This window comes from Pogona vitticeps, chromosome 2 (assembly GCF_051106095.1).
Source record: "Pogona vitticeps strain Pit_001003342236 chromosome 2, PviZW2.1, whole genome shotgun sequence".
Classification (NCBI taxonomy): Eukaryota; Metazoa; Chordata; class Lepidosauria; order Squamata; family Agamidae; genus Pogona; species Pogona vitticeps.
Genome location: NC_135784.1, coordinates 98638692 through 98658511, shown reverse-complemented (window position 1 = coordinate 98658511; position 19820 = coordinate 98638692). Strand labels below are relative to the sequence as shown.

General features: G+C 42.2%; 1 protein-coding gene and 1 long non-coding RNA gene across 6 annotated transcripts in view; one reads left to right on the top strand and one right to left on the bottom strand.

Moving 5' to 3' along the window:
* LOC140704478 (uncharacterized) overlaps positions 1 to 19820 on the bottom strand; it is a 140936-nt gene that overhangs the window by 26317 nt on the left and 94799 nt on the right. The gene's annotated exons all lie outside the window — the stretch shown is intronic.
* The window catches only part of SPOCK1 (SPARC (osteonectin), cwcv and kazal like domains proteoglycan 1), a 646684-nt gene that overhangs the window by 582360 nt on the left and 44504 nt on the right, over positions 1 to 19820 (top strand). The gene's annotated exons all lie outside the window — the stretch shown is intronic.

Sequence of the window (19820 nt, the reverse complement as noted above, 5' to 3'; positions counted from 1 at the left end):
CAACTTCCCCCCAGTCCACCAGCCAGCTTCAAGTCATGGATGTTCGCCAACCTTGAGCTGTTAACTCGCAAGCCCACTTAGCAACTTCACCTGCTTTTTCAAGAGAACTTGCCTTGGCAGAAGGGCTGGGTCCCCTGCAGCCTCAGCCACTCTCTCTGCCAGACTGCCCTCTGCCCACTGGCCTCCCTTCTGGTCTCCTGCCCTGCCCAGCAAGCCCCTTTTATCTGCCAGCAGAGAGATGAGGCCCCTGTGAGGTCACAAAGACCCAGGTGAATGGGGTTGGGTTCCCAAGGACCCTCAGGATTGGCTGAGTCCTGAAGATGATGTCAACAGTCCCTCTGATCATGTGATTCACCCACAAAAGCTTGCATTTTGCATGATTTTTTAATTTTTTTTGTATTTGTGGCCTAATAAAAGGGAGCCTGAGACCATACTAGGTATTGTTATTGTTGAAGAATACATAGCATGGTCTCTGGTTCCCTTGGTTAGACAGTTCTGGTGATATAGGTGAAAATACATTTTCTTGGATTTTGCTCTTTTACCATGCTAGTCTGTTTGTTTGTTTGTTTGTTTGTTTGTTTGTTTATTTATTTATTTATTTATTTATTTATTTATTTATTTATTTATTTATTTATTTATTTATTTGATTTATATCCCACCCATCTGGTATATTATACCGCTCTAGTTATTATTATAGTGTTCTCTACTATCCACAGTTTTCAGCATCCATAGGGGGCTTGTAACCAATGCCCCACAGATATGGGGTTCCAACTGTGCGGAAGGGTGCAATGGCGACCATAACCAGTCTAGCCCAATGGGGGATTGGAGGACCAGTAAGTATTTATTTCTTAATAGCACCCGGGGGGGGACCCTTGCAGTGCAGGAGCAGTTGTTTTTTTCTAAACTAAAACCTCAGCATTCGGGTTTTAATTGCAGTATTGGCACTTTGAAATAAATAAGTTGATTTAGTGTTGCAGTTTGGGCACTCGGGCTCAAAAAAGGTTCACCATCACTGTCTAGAATTTTCTAAATCAACACCAGTTCCTGTGGTGGTTGTCAATTTGCAACCTTCTGGCTTGGCTTAAGAAATCCATAATGTCTTTTTTTACTCCAGCACTTAAAGTAACAATTGGTGTACTGTTTAGAGACCCTAGAACACAAATCTCATTACATTTGGTTTAAAGTCACAACTGACAGAATATAGTGTTGTCAGGCTATGATGGAATATAATTACAAAACAGGAAGCAGTAATCTTGAATTAATTAAGGGTACTGCCAGCTCGTACATGAACTTTGGCTTCTCAGCGTTCTTTATATGTAAATGCTGATCCATTTTTGTTTGCAATAGATAACTCACTCTGAATATTTTTTTCCCTTATAATTAAACTAAGAGATGCTGACACTTAAGAAAGTGGTGTGTTTGTTGCTATGTCAGCAGAATAAGACTGTAAGTGAGGTCTGTATTTGCAGGAAGAGGGAGGGAGACACATACCTCAGGAATTTCCTGAAGCTTTGTCGCTGGGTCTTCCATTGCAGAAACCTCCCTCTGCGTTGTCAGTACAACTGACAATCGTACTGTACAATTTGTGGAGATTTTGCCCCTCAAAGACCCACTGCAGTCAATGAAACATTAGAATCAATGCAGTGCAGTGGTTTAAATACTAGATCAGGGTAAGAAGAAAAAGATGTGTGCACTGCAGCAAAAAGTGTTTAATAAGAAAAGTGTCACTCCAATGTATGCCTGCAAAGAGAACTTGAAGCGGAACAGTAGATAAATAAGACATGATAAAATCTGAACCTGATCTCTGTGTTAGGCCTTTTTTCCATAATGGAGTTTCTATATGTTCATAGCTACTTCAAAAATTCTTTTATTACGATTGGTGTATACTCTAGGTTTTCATTGGTTTTTGCACACCACTAGATGGAAAGGAATTGTCTTAAAATAGGAGTTTGGGAACTAATAAAGCACTGGGTTTTCCCAGAACCCTCCAAGGCTCCTGCAGAAATTTGAGTGGCATGATCATTTCAGATAAGAAACAAGGCGAGCCAAAAGTGGACATGAAACTGACTCCATGAAAACTCGCCTCAACTACTTTCATTTTATAATTGCAGCCGAAGACTGGTCCTTAGTACTAAGACTACAAGCGCATTAAGAAAATGAGTTGGTTGGATGTGCTTATTTACAGTGGGTAATATTGAAGCCCATCTATCTAATCGGGCAGTAGGTCAGTTTTTATATGAACTGAGGATCTCTTAGAACAGTTTATTAAGGATGATTTGCAGCTCTGCACTAACTTCTCGGCTGAAAGATTAGCCTCCCAACAACTGTTACATCATCCCAGTATGTTGTAGAAGATTCTGGGTTGTGTTTCAAAGCACATGTTTTTTTCTATGCAGAGCCCTGTTCAAGACCCATTAACCATTGCTATCATAACCCAGAAAAAGTGTTCTTAAAAATGCACTCAACACTCCCCTGTAAATTCTTTTAAGTATTAGTGAGAAACAAGCTTTTTTTTTTCAAGGTCTGATCTGCTCATTAAAGAATGCCTGATAAAGCTTCCTGGAACACTGTTTTCAAAGTTTATTTACTAGTTCTTAGTTATATTTTTCAAATAAAATGGGGAGATTGGGGGGAACCCTCAGTCACGACCGCCCAATATGGTTTCCTTCCTCCATATTTTGTTCCATAGCATAACACGTCTTACTCAAACAATCAAGGTTTATTGAATGTGAAAGTAACTTAGCAACAGAGGCAACATCAATTTGCAATTAATACCAAACTCTTCTTGGTTAGTCTCAGTTCCTTCTTCCTGTTCCAAGACTCCATTGCCCTTCATTTATGTCTACCGACAAGGGGTGTGAACCCAGCTTGTTTGATGGAGTGGTCTTGTATGTCTCAGGCATGGAATGTTGCAATAGGGATGGCTCATAAGACCTCAGTGAGAACAAGCTGGTTGTCCCTCACTTTTTTTTCCTCCTCTGTTCTAAGTACCAAGGAATTTGGCAAGCCTTCTCTTTATTGGGCCAGGATTAGTCTGAGGGAGGTGAAAGCCCTTGAGTAGCTCATTTCTTTACCTAGGTTGTCTCTCTTATCTCTCCGTTTCTCCCCCAAAGGCAGGTTTCCAAGGTGGTTGAGGGTTATGGTGATGTTTCTCTTCCCCTTTTGGTACTAGCAAGGAGACAGTCTCTCCAGTCCAGGGGTCTTCCTTTAATATGTATTCCCACTCTCCCTGGGGTTCCATTCTCACAAGGTTATCTACCTCTATCAGGAAAGATCATCTCCTGTTCTTCTATTGCATCACTCTAGTTCTCCTCTTCTTCCTCCCCTTTTTCTAAGGCTTAGGGTTACTTCCTTGACCTCCCTCCTCCTTGGCTTTCTTCTCTTCCTCTCCCTCCTTTTGTCCCATCCCCTTTATCAATTTCATCTCCCATATAGAAACTATAAGGGCCATTCCTCTTTTCACAGGCTTCCTCTATTTCCTTGGCTTTATACTTCTCCCTTGTAATCATAATTGAGCATTGGTTCTCCCAGGTCGACTAGGGAACAGGAGATTTGAAACTTGACAGGTCTTGGGAGTGGGTGGGTCACTGTCACACTTCTTACAGGGGACTCTGCGTACTAAGTAGTAAAGTTGCCATCAACCCCTCTACTCCCTCTATTCAACAGTCAGAGCATTTTTAAAATAAATGCCTTCTCTGCTGCTGCAGCATTGAATATTTAGTCCTCTGTTTTATTTTTCAGGAAATTATGATGCCAAAAAGCAGAAGTGGTGTACTGTTATTAAAAGAAATTTCATCTATGGGACACTGGAATTATTAGTAGGTTCAGGAAAATAGGGTGGTTAACTTTCATTCAAATGCTAATCCTAATTCTAATCATAGTTCTAGCTGTACATTGAGATTCTTGTGTAGTCTGAAAATATCCCCAAACCCATTCAGTGCAAGCTCCTTGGTGGATGTGAATTATGAGCTACAGGAAGCAGCACATCTCCAGTTCTGAAATTAATTACATAAGTTTACTAATTAGTCCAGAATTCATGAGTAGTGGAACACAGGGCTGAGTGAAGCTATGAAACAGGGAGATCTACTCACCTTTAATAGCTACGTATCATCACCAGTCAACCTAGCTTTCATCCCCAAGTCCTGTTTTGTTAGTAATAATCCTTCATTTATTATTGCTACTTAATCCTTGTATTCATCCCTAAAGAGGATTACTATTTCTAACCTGCAAAGTAGGACAGATGCTCTTCCGTTTTATAATAAATGCTATAAAATAGTTTCAAAAGAGGTAGCTGTGTTAGTCTGTGCTAGCAGAGCAGGCCCAAAAGAAAAGAAAAATAAAAAGTAAAGAAGACAAAAACATTGTGGCACTTTAAATTCTGTATTTAAGTGCAAGCTTTCATGGACAAGTCCACTTCCTCAGACTCTCTTTTTCTTTTTGGCCTTATACAACAAAAAATAGGGAGAGAAATCCAAAATAATTCATAAAATCCCACTTAAGGCCATAGTGTGTTGTTTGCTTGTTGTACTGGCTCCAGTTCTTCCATACATTGTAGCTTGACAGGCCTTGTGGTGAAAGAGGCAATCAGTAATGTTTGGAGCAAGGAGCAATTGTGACTGGACACCATGAGCTTTTTTTAAAAAAGAATGAAACAAGTATTTGGTGTGATTACAAAAATGCTTATTCTGTTTAGCAAGTCCACCCACCTTAAATTATTGTTCAGAAATACAGTTCAGTTAATGGGTAGTGCTATTGTTATATGACATCTGATGCATTTCTTTTATTCTAAAAGCTGAAAGATTATCATTTGAATCAAGGGAACATTAAAGGCTGCTGAAATTTAGGAATATAGAGAAACCTTAATTATGGTTGTGGGTTTTTCGGGCTCTTTGGCCATGTTCTGAAGGTTGTTCTTCCTAATGTTTCACCAGTCTCTGTGGCCGGCATCTTCAGAGGACAGCACTCTGTGCTCTGCAGGCTTCTGAAGATGCCGGCCACAGAGACTAGTAAAACGTTAAGAAGAACAACCTTCAGAACATGGCCAAAGAGCCCGAAAAACCCACAACAACCATTAGATCCCGGCCGTGAAAGCCTTCGCAAATACAAACCTTAATTAGATTAATACACAGATATCCAGCTTAGTAAATAGATTAAGTAATTTCTTCTTCAACTGTAATGTTGCTTTTCCTGTACCTGGTCTTTCTTCAGGCTCTTTTAAAAGCAAAAGAGTGCTATTGTCATTGTTGTCCTCCTCATCATCATGATCATCATCTGTGGCAGTTTGCTTTTCAGCATGTCATGTCATGACAACATGCATGCAAATAATGGCTGAATTTCCAGTAGTAAGACATAAGCCGCCCAGAGTGGTAGAATATACCAGATGGGTGGGATATAAATCAAACAAACAAATAAATAAATAAAATAACTATAATAGGCCCATTGAATCAGTGGGGAGTTGGTGAGTCAACTCCTCCATAATTTCCGCTGACTCCATGGGCCTATTCAAGTTGCAATTTAGTACTGAATTTCAGCCACTGAATTTCAGCAAAGATAGGTGTTGAGACATCAGACTGCCTAGAACCTGCACATTCTTTCCAGTATATATTTCCCCCAATCAGGGCATGGATAAGTTTGTCTCCTGGACATCACCTCCTGGAATCCCCCAGGTAACCAGGCCTAAGATATACAGTAGCATGTCTTGCTGGTGACTGGTATATTTTCCTCTTCTGGAAGTGTACCACTTTACGAGATGGAAGGAAGTACCTCCTAAGTAGTAAAACTGCCATGAATTCTATTAAATAAATGTCTCCCCAGCTACTGCAACATGAAGTATGTCCCCCCATAACCTCACTGTAGAAGAATCAGGCACACTGTGACTGTCATTTCTGGCAGGATTCGTTGAGATAATGAGGGCATGGGGGGAGGGTGGTCAAGGTCAGTGAATTCTACACACACACATACTTCTCCCCCCCCCCCCTTATCTTTAGCTTTGGGGTGTGCCCCAATCCCAATACTGAGCACAAGAGGCTCACTCTGGAGGCATATGTTCTCACAAGGCTTGGGAAATCCTTGCTGATGTCTCTCTTTCCTGTAAGACAGCACAAATCCCATGGAATAAGAATTTTTTTTTTTTGTGAGTAGCTGTGATATTCTCCACTTATAACCACAAAGTCTTCATGGCTTCTCGTCTGCTGGCATCATTTCAGCACAGATCCCTTTTCATGGCCAGAACAAAGAGGGAGAGAAAAACTTCCCCAGGCTTATAGGATCAAGATCCCTGAAAGAGCCTGATTGGTTACTACTTATGACTGAAGCACTAGGTGGAGTTAGTCCTGTGCTAAGCCGCTGAACCTCCCAGCTTCAACCTTTCACCCAGGTGAACCACACTTGGGTGTGTATCTCTCAGATGGGACTCCTAGGATTGAGCTTTATAGGATCTCTACACTCAACAAAAGTCACATCCCTCCCGGAATTGTCCAAGCATAACTTCAGTTTAGATGTATAGTGATTTTTATATTGCACGCACGCACACACACACAAAAATCACACACATTATAAAAGAAACCTGTTAAGTGCATACCTTCACATCAGTAAACTGTTAGCAATTAAACAGGCTGCACTGCAATGCTGATGATGTATGCATAATGTAAAAGTTTTATCTAGAGCTCAGAATCCTTCATTATGAAGAATGCCTGGCTGGACCTTTTACAAGATTTGTTAATTGCAAACACTTTGGGTGCATTGATCCATAACCACTCTGATGAAATAATTATTCAGAACAGTACCTATGAGGACTGACAGGAGCCTGCTTTGAAAGAACCACGCAAGATCTACATTTAAATGAGGACTTTCACCCAACTCCCAGTACATCACTTTTGACTTGCATTTTCTTTCAGTAGCTATAGTTCCAGCTACTTAATTTCCTCCAGAATTACTGAAGTTTAAATTGGATTGATTGTTTTCATTTTCACTGAAGCAGTCTTGAATTGGTGAAAAGGTTTCAAACATTTGATTATTTATTTATTCGTTGGTTGCACCAAAAAAGGGCCAGGTGGATTGGCAAGGAAATCAAAGTAATGGTTTATTTTATTATTGAAATGAGTGTGAGAGATATTAGGGATGTGAGGAAGCATATGATTGGTGGCGTACATTTACCCCCAATGCAACCTGATCAGCCAGTGTGGTAACTGAGGTATTTTACTCTCTGAGGTGTTTTACTATCAAGAGTTTAACTTACGATTCCTTGTCTGAGCTGTGGTGTTTTCCAGAACATCAAACACTCTTTGCTACAAGCCAGCTGCTCTCAATGCAAATATTAATGAAGACAACTATGTTGATCCTTGACAAAATTTTATGCCAGTTCCGGAACCTATCTATGTGTTTTGCCTAAGGCCAATCTCTGAATGGCAAACAGCCTTGGGTTTTCCAAAAGTTTACAACCATAGTATGCATTGTGAGATAATCTGAGACCTGCAAAGCTAGTAGAGAATCATTCAGTCTCAAATCTTCAACAGGTTTCATGACCACAGAAAAAACTGGACAGCATAATATGTGGCCCACATGCCCAAATGCACTCTTACTCCCCCAAAGCAAAATCATTCTCTCTCTCTCTCTCTCTCAAACATCTCAAAACCTCCTCTTGTGCTCCCTACATGAGTGTGGGGGCAATTTTGTAATGTTTCCAGGGGCCTGTAGCACCCAGGGCAGCCCCCCCCCACTCACATACTCCAAATGTATTTGGAGGGGGGGAGTCATTTTTTTGGGGGGGAGTCATGAGATGGGGTGTAGGGCCAGATATGGATATATGCTTCTTCCAACCCTTTGGAAATTACTTATCCCCAATCTAGATAATAAAATCATGTACCGAATAAGGCAGTTAAGATGGTAAAGAAGAGTCTAGAAACTGAGCCCTAGGAGTAAGAGTTGAGGGAGCTGGGTATGTTTAGCTTAGAGAAGAGAAGACTGAGACTTCAGATAATAATAAATCATCATCATCATCTTAGAACTCAGAGCTGGCTATGACAGCTGTCTGGGGAGCTGTCATACAGAAGACAAAGCAAGCTAGTTTTCCGCTGATGCAACCAGTGAATTCTCCTTTCAAGAAAAGAAAATACGACCAAGCATTAGGAAGAACGTCCTGACAGTAAGACTTTATTTGGCAGGGGAACTGACAACATCAGAAACTAGTGAACTCTCCTTTATTGTATGTTTTCAAACAGAGTTTGGGTGGCTAAATATTAACATATATATATATATATGTTAATATATGTTAATATTTCACAAAATATTGCCTCTCCCACAAACTTGACATACTAAAACTGAATTTCTAAAAACTGATTTAAATGCCATGAAAATAAGAAAACTTTGCCTGGTGTTGAAAAGCTCGAAAGGACATATTAGGCGAGGCTTTCTAAGAAGGGCATTTCGCAGTCAGGTACCACCACTGGAAATGGCCTCTTTATTACAGGGATCCATAATTCTACAGCTCTTTGTGGGTTGTTGTTTGGAGTTTAAGTTTCCTGCAATAAATTTGATCTATGAACCCTGAAAGCCAGGGTCCTTTTTTAATGGTACCAAAATCAATCTGATTAATTTCTCCCCCACAACTTTTCAAAAGCCATTCTGTACCAGTGTATGCGGGCACCCAGTTGCTTAATAGAGTCCCATGGTGGCATGGGATTATGAGGGAATGAAAGTAAGCACAGCACAGAGCTTGGCAAATCATTTTTAACAGTAATTAAAATCCTCAGAAACGATTTTCCTATTACTCCAGTGCTTGCTAACATTGCTTTCCATTGTTTTTTTTTTTAAAAACATATGATTGATAAAAAAATGGCATAAAATTTGAAGATAATATTGCCAAAAATTTTCTTTAAAAACCTTTAGAAATAGCTTTGATAAGAAACTTAAACAACAACAAAAATGCTACTTCTTATTTCAATAGTGACTTTGTTCCCAGTCATTGGCTGAAACCCTGTTTGTATGGCCCAATAAGCCACAGAATCTTTTCAGAAATAAAGTATTTCTGCCTCCCAGCCACCCCCGAAAAAGTTCCTGAGCCTTCCATAGGATCCCTTTCACTATGGGGATGCCTTTGGGGGCTGCAGCATGGGGAGGAATCTACAACTTCTGAAAATCACCACCCATGTGACCATGTTTCCTGTGGCAGTGATTTTCAGAAATTAAATGCTGCCTCCCTTCTGTGCCCCCCCCGGGCTTCCTCATAATGAAAGGGACTCTAGAGGAGCCTCTGGACATTGGGGGGGATAGTTATAGAATATTTTTATTTCCTGAACAACTGTCATGGTGTCAACAGCCTTACACAGAATAATTTATGAAACAGATTTCAGCCATTATGACATTTTTAAAATGTAACTTGTGTTCTCATTACAAAAATTAATTTGTTCAGATAACTAACAAGTAATATGGTCACTTCCACGTTCTTCCACACCAGGTTTAAAGTTGCTAATTTCATTTTCCTTTTTTCTCTTGTGACTTTCTCTTTTTATTTCCTCTGAAGAACATTATTCTTAGCTATCATCCAGAATATTTTCTGTGTCTATTTAGCTTCGAATGTTAAAAAATTAACTAATTGCTGAATAACTCAGTAATTTAGACATCTGGTTGTGGAACCAGAGGTTGAAAGTTTGATTTCCCACTGTGGTTCCTTGACACAGGATATATATGCACATGTATGTAGGTATGTAGGTTTATGCACACGCATGCACACACACACACACACACACACACACACACACACATGTGCACAGACAGACAGACAGACAGACAGACAGACAGACAGACACACACACACACACACACACTTCTTAGATGTGGGATATTTGTAATCATTTCCCTGAGGATATCAATATGAATATCAGCACCACAGGTTGTTGGAGCCCTGGCTGACCTCTGGAATGGGGAAATGGCCAGGGCATTTGACACAGTCACTCCTAACTATCCCCTCCCATGAAATAGAGTCAAATGAGCCACCTGGAGAGCTGGTGGTGATGAAATGAATGGGACGGAGACTAGAGTGACGATGGCAGAAAACTCAGAGAGAATTCAACGATTGGAAGGCCTATTCTGTGGCACTGGCAGCAGCAACGAAGTCATTGTGTCTGCACAGAGTCACCCAGCAGAGCTCTTCCCTGTTACATCATGGCCCACAGGAAGATAGTGCTGACCACTCAGTAGCTAGCGATGAAAATTTTGCACAGCATTTTGCAGGCAAAATTGCCTGGATCCATTCTGATTTTGATGCTGTAGTTAATGTAGGTCTTGTAGATGTAACTATGGCTGCTCCTTGTCCTGTGTTGATGGATACGTTTCAGTTTCTGTTGCCTGATGATGTGGACAGGACCCTTGGAGAGCTGAAGGCTACCACTTGTCTGCTAGATCTACGCTGGGAACTGGACAGGGGGAGTGTGTCCCTGTTAGTTCTGCTGGACCTCTCAGTGGCTTTCAGTGCCAGCAACCATAGTAGCCTTCTGGGCCATCTCTTTAAGATGAGACTTGAGGCACTGTTTTACAGTGGTTCTGGTCTTTCCTAGAGGGGAGAACCTAGAGAGTGGTGCTGGGAGACTCTTGTCTGACACCCTAGCCATTGGCCTGTAGTATCCCTCAGGGTTCTGTTTTGTCTCCTGTGATATTTAACATCCATATGAAACCACTGGGCAAAGTTGTCCAGAGTTTTAGGGTTCAGTATCACCAGTACACTGATGACACGCAACTCTATCTCTCCTTTCCATCCAAATCTGACGAAGCTGTTTTAAATAATTGTCTGGTGTCAGTAATGGAATGAAGGTGAATCAATTGAAACTTATTTCAGACAAGGCAAATTTGGTCCTGGTCAGTCAAAGACCAGATCAAGGAATAGGGCTGCAACGTGTGGTGGATGCCGTTACACTTCCTCTGAAAAGACAGGTCTGCAGCTTCGGGGGTGCTCCTGGATTCATCCCTGATCCTAGATGTCCAGGTTTCAGTAGTGGCACTGCTTCCTTTGCTCAGTTAAAACTAGTGCGCCAGCTGCGCCCATTTCTTGAAAAGTCTGATCTGGCCACAGTGATGCATCTGGATTAGCTGGATTACTGTAATGTGCTGTACGTGGGGCTGCCTTTGGAAAGTGTTTGGAAACTTGAGACAGGCTTTTCTTTAATAACTGGTGGTCTGAGAAAGGCATTAAATGGATTTTGTTGTGCTCTGTTGTTTTAAGTGTGCTTTAATATTGATTTTATTTATCATTTTAATATAATATTTGTTTAATTATTTTTTTAAAATTTTTGTATACCGGCTGTTTTAAGCTTTTAATTGCTGTTTGTTAATGATATAAGTCATCTTGGTCCTTTTAAGGAAAAAGGTGGGATAAAAATATTGGGACAATTACAGCACAAATGTCACAAAATACATTTCCATGTATGCCAGAATATAGTAGTAGTAAATGGCCAAAATCCTCTTAGTTGTGTAGTAAATTGCACTAGAGTAAGCCCATTAAATCAATGGGGATTTGGTGAATCAACTCTTCTGTGATAGCTATTGATTCAAATGTGCATGCTCTGACTTACTTTAGCATAAATCAGAACTAGAGTAGGCCCATTTGAATCAATGAAACATACAGAGGAGTTCACTTACTAAATCACCCTTGATTCAGTGTACCTACTCTGGTGCAATTTCCTATGCTAAGCAACAGGATTTTTGCCATTATGCTGTCAAGCCCATTCCAACTTATGATGACTCTTTCCAGGGCTTCCTAGGTATCCTCATAAGTTTAGTGGCTTTTCTAGAAATGTACAAATTTGGATTTTCAGAAAGCTATTGTCCAGAAACACAAATCTGCACACTTCTGGTATATATCAGACACTGAAAACATAATGTCAAAAACTGAAGGGATAATAAAGTTGAAGGAAAAGAAAGGTACTCCATTATCAAGATACAGTCATGACCAAAAGTATTGGCACCCTTGCAATTCTGTCAGAAAATGCAACCCTTCTCTCATAAAATTCTTGCAGTTGCAAATGTTTTGGTACTCACGTGTTCATTTCTGTGATTTGTGTTCAAACAACACAAAAAAATAGAGAAGAAAAAGTAAAATCTGATACAACCTCACACAGAAACCCAAAAATGCACTGGCCAAAATTATTGGCACCCTGTCAAGAGTGTAAGAAATAATTGCTTTTCAAGCATGTGATGCTCCTTTAATTTGTATTTAGACACATCTGTCACAAGTAAGAGGTGTGGACAATATAGTAATCAAACCTGCAACCAGTCTGTGCATTTGAGAAAAAATTGTGGAAAAACATCAACAATCTCAAGGCTACAAGTCCATCTACAGAGATCTTAAAGTTCCTGTTGTTACATACAGCACTGATGTTACCTGTCTGTCATGGGTTTGGAGGGAAAGTTCCATCCTATGGGGAGTGGAAGGCGGGACATCAGGAGGAGGGGCTGTACTGTATATATATGTGAAGCCTGTGTGGTGAAGTTCAAGAGACGCTGGGATGTGAAGAAGCAGCAGCTGGGAAGAAGAAGCTGGTGTGGGAGTCTGTGTGTCAGACAGGGTACTACTGTGTGTCAGTACCAACCTGATAGGTTCAGGTGTCTGTTGGTTAGCCAGAACTGATAGGTTCAGGGTCTGTGCTTCAAGTTAAGGGTTCTGTGTGAACCAAACTGTATGTATGTATGAGTGAAACTAAGCCACGTTACTATATCTTATTCACCTGATCATTTTATTTTCCCTGTGTGTTGTTTTAAATAAACCTTATTCTTTTATTGGTTGAAAATCCATCCCTGGTCTGTGTGACTTCTTATAGGGAATGGTTGGTGGCAGCTTAGTAAAACTGTGGCAGATCCCAGTAGGTCTGGGTTTGTCACATTGATTGGTGTCCAGCGTGTGGGATACGACTGGTCCAGTTGTCCAGTGGTACAGCAAAGCCTTGGCAAGTGTGCCCAGAGCAAGGGGGGTCTAGTCAGGGACAATCTGAGGCGCGTAGGTAATCTTCTACGTGTACCTCACGGGGAGGTGCGCTAGTAGAAGAACGTGCCAACTGGGGAGACTAGATTAGGGTGCTCTGAGGCAGCCTGTTTTTGGCGGGAAAAAAGCTGAGGCAAAACTGTAAAGTAGAAGTGATCTGGCCTGCCTGCTGAGAGGCCCAGCAGAGGGGGGTGGACTCCGGCTGGCTACAGTTGCAAGTAGTGCTGAAGAACAGCAGCAATCTATAGGAAGGCTGGTTTTGAGGCAAAAGAAAAAAAAAAGTGGTCGCTTTATTTTGAGGCTTGACTTTTGAAAGCAGCCTGTTCTGGGGGGGGGATTATGCCCTTGACTCGAAGCCAAATGGCAGAAATGGGTGAAGTGAAAGACCCCCAGGTTGACCAAGGTTCTGAGGATGAATTTGGCTCAGTGCAGGGTGACAGCACAGGAGAGCAGAACTCAGAACTCAGAAAAATGCTCCTAGCCCAACAGCATGAACTGAGGATGAGGGAATTAGACTTAAGAGAAAGATCTGAAATCAGTCAGGCAGAGGCAGATGCCAAGAAAAGGGGAATGGTCATGAGGATGAAAGAGATGGAACTGGAACACAGAATGAGAATGGCACAATTAAAATTAACATTCCTAAATAAGAAAAATAACAATTTATCAGTTGAAGAAATTTCGGAAAGAGAAAAGTATGAGGCTCAGGTCAGACAAAGTGAGCAAGATTTTGAAAAATATAATCAGCAAAAAGACATTAAGTTAAAAGAAATCAGAGATAAGACTGAAGAAAAAGTAAAAGAGATAAAAGCTAGGGCTGAGGAAGAAAGTTTACAGATCAGGGCTGAGTTTGAGGCTAAGCAAAAGGAGCTAGAAAAGAAACCGAAATCTGTGGCAGAAGCAGCCGAGATCGCAGATTTTATTTCCCAAATAAGAAAGCCCTTGGGTGAGGGGAAATCTGTAGGTAAACCCAAAGAAACCTACAGCAAGTACTCTCAGGGACCAGGGAAAAGCCAGCAAGGGGGAGGGGCCCATGGTGAAGGGAAGCCCTCAGACATGAAACCAAGACCTCAGATTTTGGAGGGAAAACCAAAACAGGATGAGAAAGACTCAAAATATAGCAGAAAATGTTATTTCTGTCAGGGAAAGGGCCATCTAATCTCAGAGTGTGAGAAATTAAAGCAGCTAAAAGGAATGGTGCCTCAGGATTCGAGTGGAACCAAGCCAAAAGCTGTGTTCTGTGTCCAGAAAGAGCAAGGCTCATTGTCACTGAGGGAGCCTGTTGCCATGACTACTCAATCTGGAACAGCTACATCTGCTGATCAGGCTGAGGAAAATGGTCCTCTTGTAGAGGTCAGGCGCTGCCTGCTGGTGAGAACAGATTCTCAGTTGTTTGAGACAGCAGGGGTGGACGTAGGAATACTTGACCGTCAGTATCGGGGGCTGCGGGACACTTGTTCTCAGGTGACCCTGTGCCATCCAGATATTATTCCTAGGGAATATCTAATCCCAAATGAGAGCATGAAGGTGGCAGGGATTGAGGGGCAGGTGATTTCACTGCCAGTCGCGGAGGTACCTGTCAACTTTCAAGGCTGGAGGGGAGTTTGGCGGCTAGCAATTTCATCGACTCTGCCAGCAGCCATGCTCGTGGGAAATGACCTGGCTGAACATGTGAAAAGGGTGCTAGTGATTACACGTTCACAAGCCACCACGGGGACAGTTCAAGGGGGTAATGATGAGCCAGAGACGGAAGCAGAGGGGAGTTCAGAAGCTGTGGTGGAAACCTTAACCACAGACAGCAGATTTGGACAAGAGCAAAAGGCAGACGCCACTCTCCAAAAGTATTTTGAACAGGTGACTGACGCCCAGCTAACACCTGAAACCCCAGCGAGATTTCTGGAGAAAAAGGGGATTTTATATAGAGAGACCCTGAGGAATATCTCAAAAGGGGGAGATGGGATCAGAAGTCAGCTAGTGGTACCTGAAAAGTATCGCCCCATGATCTTACAAAGGGGGCACTCTGACATGTTTGCTGCACACTTAGGGGTGAACAAAACACAGCAGAGAATCACACAGAATTTCTACTGGCCTGACATAGGGAAGCAGATCAGGGAGTTCTGTAAACAATGTGATGTGTGTCAAAGGCAGGGGAATAGCCGCGACAGGACCAAAGCAAAGTTGTGCCCTTTGCCTGTGATTGACACTCCGTTCAAATGCATAGGGGTGGATATTGTGGGACCTTTGCCCAAGGCCACAAAGAGGGGGAACAGGTTCATTCTCACCATTGTGGACCATGCCACGAGGTACCCTGAAGCCATTCCCTTGACTAACATTGAAACTAACACAGTGGCAGATGCCTTGGTGGGGTATATGTCCAGGATGGGATTTGCCTCAGAAATAATCACAGATTTGGGCGCATCGTTCACGTCAAAGCTCATGAAACGCTTATGGCAAATCTGTGGAATTAAGCACAAGGAAACTACTGCCTATCATCCTGAAAGTAATGGGTTAACTGAGAAGTTCAATGGGACTCTAATGCGCATGATTAGGGCTTACTTGGCAGAGAATCCAAACAATTGGGACCAGAAGCTGCAATCCCTTTTGTTTGCTTATCGATCAGTGTCACAAGCCAGTACCGGGTTCAGTCCATTTGAACTTTTATTTGGGAGAAGGGTGAAAGGGCCCCTTGATTTGATCAAACAAAATTGGGAGCAGATCACCCAGGATGACCCACAAGACGTTGTGACATACATAGACTCTTTAAGGATTGACCTAAAGAGAAACCTAGAGCTAGCAACAGAGACCCTGCAAGCTCAAAAGGTCAGAAAGAAAGCTTGGGATGACCAGGAAGGCAGGGAGAGGCACTTTAACCCAGGGGAGGAAGTGCTTTGGCCTAGGCCCTGTAAAGAGAATAAACTGCAGCTGGGTAGCCCAGAAATAAAATACTTGGGTCACATGGTAGGGGGAGGAGTGATAAAACCCCTAGAGGCCAAAACAGAAGCAGTTCGTGATTGGCCCAGACCCAACACCAAGAAAAAAGTCAAATCATTTCTTGGGTTGGTGGTCTACTACGGAAAGTTCATCCCGAGGTTTAGCAAGATTGCGGCTCCGCTGACCAATCTGACGAGGAAGAAGGCTGATGACCGCATCCCGTGGACCAGCGACTGTGAGGCGGCGTTCCAGAGATTGAAGGAGGCGCTCGTCCAGTATCCAGTGCTGCGTGCTCCAGACTTCGACCGGGAGTTCATCATCTACACCGATGCGTCTAACAGCGGGGTAGGAGCAGTTCTGTGCCAGGAGGATGAGAATGGTGACCAGCATCCAGTGTCCTACCTGAGTAGGAAACTTCAAAAAGGTGAGAGACATTTGGCAACCGTGGAGAAGGAGTGTTTGGCCATAGTCTACGCGATCCAGAAGGCCAAGCCTTACATCTGGGGAAGACATTTTGTTCTGTGCACTGACCATTCACCACTGCAATGGTTAAAGACAATGAAAACCCACAATAGCAAACTTATGAGGTGGGCTTTAAACCTACAGGACTATGACTTTGAAGTGAAGGTGGTCAGAGGGTCAGTGAACTGTGTTGCTGACGCCTTGTCAAGAAGACCTGAAGAATGAAGACGGCGAAAGGAACATGGACTATGTATATATATTGGTGAACAAAAAGTTAAATGTACCTGTTTTTTGAACTTGGTTTGTATGAATAAAGGTAAATTGATGTAATGTATATGGTAAATGTTTAAATGCCTAATTGCTATGGTTAACTTAGAATGTAAGTATAAGTAAGTATGATATGGTATGTATAACTGTTGTTGTGTGTTTTATCCAGGTTGTTTTTTGGGAAAAAGCACCTTAGCTTTCCCCCTACAAAACAACTTATAAAGAGGGGAGGTGTTACATACAGCACTGATGTTACCTGTCTGTCATGGGTTTGGAGGGAAAGTTCCATCCTATGGGGAGTGGAAGGCGGGACATCAGGAGGAGGGGCTGTACTGTATATATATGTGAAGCCTGTGTGGTGAAGTTCAAGAGACGCTGGGATGTGAAGAAGCAGCAGCTGGGAAGAAGAAGCTGGTGTGGGAGTCTGTGTGTCAGACAGGGTACTACTGTGTGTCAGTACCAACCTGATAGGTTCAGGTGTCTGTTGGTTAGCCAGAACTGATAGGTTCAGGGTCTGTGCTTCAAGTTAAGGGTTCTGTGTGAACCAAACTGTATGTATGTATGAGTGAAACTAAGCCACGTTACTATATCTTATTCACCTGATCATTTTATTTTCCCTGTGTGTTGTTTTAAATAAACCTTATTCTTTTATTGGTTGAAAATCCATCCCTGGTCTGTGTGACTTCTTATAGGGAATGGTTGGTGGCAGCTTAGTAAAACTGTGGCAGATCCCAGTAGGTCTGGGTTTGTCACACCTGTGTCCACTGTGTGCAATATCAAGAGGTTTACAGCCCATGGCACTATAACTAACCTCCATGGACATGGACGGAAGAGCAAAATTACTGAAAAATTACAATGAAGGGTTGTTCGAATGGTGGATACAGAACCCAGATTAACTTCCCAACAAATTCAAGCTGATCTGCAGACACAGGGTTAAACAGTGTAAGCTCGCACTATCCATCGCCATCTGAATGAAAAGGGAAACTATGGTAGGAGACCCAGGAGGACACCACTGCTGACACAAAGGCATAAAAAGCAAGACTGGAGTATGCCAAAACTTATGTGACAAAACCACAATCCTTCTGGGAGAACATATTGTGGACAATTGAGACAAAAGTAGAGCTTTTTGGTCAAGGACATCATGGCACTGTTTACAGAAAAAGAAATGAGGCATTCAAAGAAAAGAGCACAGTCCCTACAGTCAAACATGGTGGAGATTCAAAGATGTTTTGGTGTTGCTTCGCTGCTTCTGGCACTGGATGCCTTGACTGTGTGGACGGTATTATGAAATCTGATAATTACCAAAGAATGTGGAGGCGCAACGTAGTGGCCAGTGTCAGAAAGCTGCGTCTCCACCAGAGGTCATGGGTCTTCCAGCAGGACAATGGCCCAAAACACACTTCAAAAGGCACTCAGAAATGGCTGCAAACAAAGCACTGTAAATTCTGAAATGGCCAGCAATGAGTTCAGATCTGAATCCCATAGAAAACCTGTGGAGAGATCTCCAAACAGCAGATGGGAGAAGGCATCCTTCAAATCTGAAGCTCTGGAGCAGTTTGCAAAAGAAGAGTGGTCCAAAATCCCAGCAGAGAGGTGTGAGAAACTCATTCATGGTTACAGGAAGCGATGGATTTCAGTTATTTTTTTTCCAAAGGTAGTGCTACCAAATATTAAGTTAAGGGTGCCAATAATTTTAGGCAGTGGGATTGTATCAGATTTGACTTTTCTATCTTTTTGTGTAGTTCCAATGCAAACCAAAGAAATGAACATGTGAGTACCAGAATATTTGCAACTGCAAGAATTTTCTGAGAGAAGGGTTGCATTTTCTGACAGAATTACAAGGGTGGCAATATTTTTGGCCATGACTGTATAAGGAGAGGTCTTTGCAATGCTCTATTTTTAAAAAGAATATTTCTTTAGACACTATCACTTCAGTCAGTTAATGTAGGATATATTTATTTATTGAGGATGCTCTGGGATCACAACAGCTTGTCTGAGGTTACGCAGCCTGGCTGTTCTCCTGGGAGTCACTGTGGGGAATCCAACTCCTCACACCCTGTAATCTAGCTCACTGAACTATGCAGCCAGAAAATACCTCACCGCAGAATGCGCAGGTTTTCTCACAGCTAGGTGTGTTTGTGTGTTTTCAGAGGAAGGGGTGATGAGAGCACATTCATCACTTTAAATCCTTCCATGAAGTGGGCATTTTAAGCCTGCAAATCCAGCTGGCCCTCGTTTTAATGTGTCTTGATGGGAATAAACTGCCTTGCTGTTACTGGCATGTCCTGCCTTTGGCTAAAAAGTCTGAGTTTTGTTTGCTGAAGAGTGGCTTTTCAAAGTGCCCTGCCCGCATAAAGCTTCATTCTTTTTAATTTAGAAGGAACAGCAGGGTAGAAACCGTCTTTGTTCTTTCCATGGAATCTTTTTCCATTGTCGTTCACAGGGGGAACTGCATTTTCTCCTCATTTGCACACACTCGTTGCCTTTCTGTCAGGTTCTCAGAAAATTACAGGGAGGATCTTTGGGGCATCTCTAAATACAGCCAGCCCCAGGATGCCCCAGAACACCTCATTTTCCCTTTTGAAACCTGTCTCTGTGTTTCACATTTCAGAGTAATTCACTGCATGACAACATTCTACTTTAATGAAGCCCCGGTGGCCAGAGACATGATAACATTCAGTGGGGAACATGCAAATGAAAGCACAGAGGGCGCACATAATGTAAAATCAGAATCAGCTGGGCATGCAAAAAAACTAATGGAGGAGAAAAATGGTTTCCATTAGCATATGCTGACTTGTGACTGCCGCTTTTCATCTCGCTGGAACCATGTTGAATTAGATTTATGTCACTTCAGCAAAGATCTTTTCTGAACAGTAGAAGAAGGGGTGCGGAAATGGGGAAGTACCTTACAATCCAAGTGAATCATCTCTGTTTCCCATGCAGGTCATAACTATGTGTTTTCAAAGGCAGTGTATGAATTAATTTCTTAGTGCCAACAAAGCCCACAGCATTTTAGGAATGGCTTTAAAAGGCTGTTGAATTCTATGCAGTGAGGCTATATTTGTATTCTCTATGGTTTGGAGATGCTTTTGGGCCCAGCCCAAGACTTTTATCTCCTGAGGCAAAGCTGAAAATGGTGCTAGCCAAGTTATTTTGGCACCTGATGTCGAATATGTCACAAGAACTTAGTCCC